This window comes from Octodon degus, unplaced genomic scaffold (genome assembly GCF_000260255.1).
Source record: "Octodon degus isolate 3935 unplaced genomic scaffold, OctDeg1.0 scaffold00038, whole genome shotgun sequence".
In the NCBI taxonomy this organism is placed as follows: domain Eukaryota; kingdom Metazoa; phylum Chordata; class Mammalia; order Rodentia; family Octodontidae; genus Octodon; species Octodon degus.
Window position 1 is genome coordinate 3,047,496 of NW_004524614.1, and position 1,387 is coordinate 3,048,882.

A 1,387-nucleotide genomic window follows, 5' to 3' on the forward strand; every position below is an offset into this window, starting at 1 on the left:
ATGTGTTGAACTATCCCTGAATCCCTGGGATGAATTCAACTTGGTCATGGTGTCTGATTTTTTTTAATGTATTTGTTGTTGCAGATTATCACTATGCAGCTCAGATTCATGGTAATCCTCCTGATTTCAGCCTCTCCAGCCCTGGGATTACATGTGTGTGCCACTACATCCAGACCCTGGGCAGCGCAGCCCACCCTGGGGACGGGACTGGCATGGTGCCCGAGATCAAACTGCAATCCCTGCACTTGCCTAAACTTGCCTAAGCAAGTGCTTTAGTCCACTGAGCTATTTTCCTGGCCCCAATCTTGATGATTCCCTGAAGTCTACTTGCCAGCAGCTTATTGCATCTATGTTCATTAAGGAGACTGACCTCCTCTTCTTTTGTATGGACCCATCTCTGGTTGTGGTGTCAGTGGAATGTTTGCGCCCTGAAATGAGTTTGGAGTGTTATTTCCCTTTCACTTTCATTAAAGTGTTTGAGATGTGGCATTAGATCCTCTCTAAATTTCTTGTAGATTTCACTAGTGAATCCATCAGGTCCTGGCTTTTCTTTGTTGGTAGATTTTTAATTATATCTCCACTTTCATTGTCTAGTATTTAGAACTTTTATATCATCTTGATTTAGCTTTGTTAATTTGTATGTATCTAGGAATCTGTCCTTTTCAACTATGTTTTCCATTATAGTAGTATACAGGTTTTCAAAGTATGTATTGATGATCTTCTGGATTTCTGCAAGACCCATTGTGATTTCACAGTTTTCATTCCTAACTGCATGGATTTGAGTCTTTCCTTTTCTTCATAAAGTTGGATAAGAGTTTGTGAATTTTACTACCTTTTGAAGAATCAACTCTTCAATTTATTAATTCTTTGTATCACTCTCTTAGTCTGCATTGCATGAATTTCTCCTCTGATCTTTACAATTTCTTCCCTTATATGAGATTTGAGCTTGACTTGCTCTCTTTTTTCTAGAAGCTTGAGGCTCAATATTAGGTTGTCTATTTGATCTTGCTATTTTTCTGATATAGGAATTCACTGCTATAAATGTCTCTCATAGGACTGTTTTCATTCCATAAATTCCAGGATACTTTACTGGCATTATTATTTAATTTTAGAAACTATCTATTTTTTTGTAATTTGGTCTCTGTTGTTTGGGAGAGTGTTTTTTGATACCCATTTGTTCGTGAAGTTTTTGTGGTTTCTTTTGGCATTGATTTTCATTTTCATTGTATTATGGTCTGACCATATGCATGGGATAATTTTAATATATCTGTACCTACTTGAGTACGTTCTATGAGGGAGTATGTGATCTACTTTGGAAAATGTGCTATGTACAGCTGAGAAAAAATGTATATTCTGATGCTGTGGGATTGAACAGTCTGTAGACATC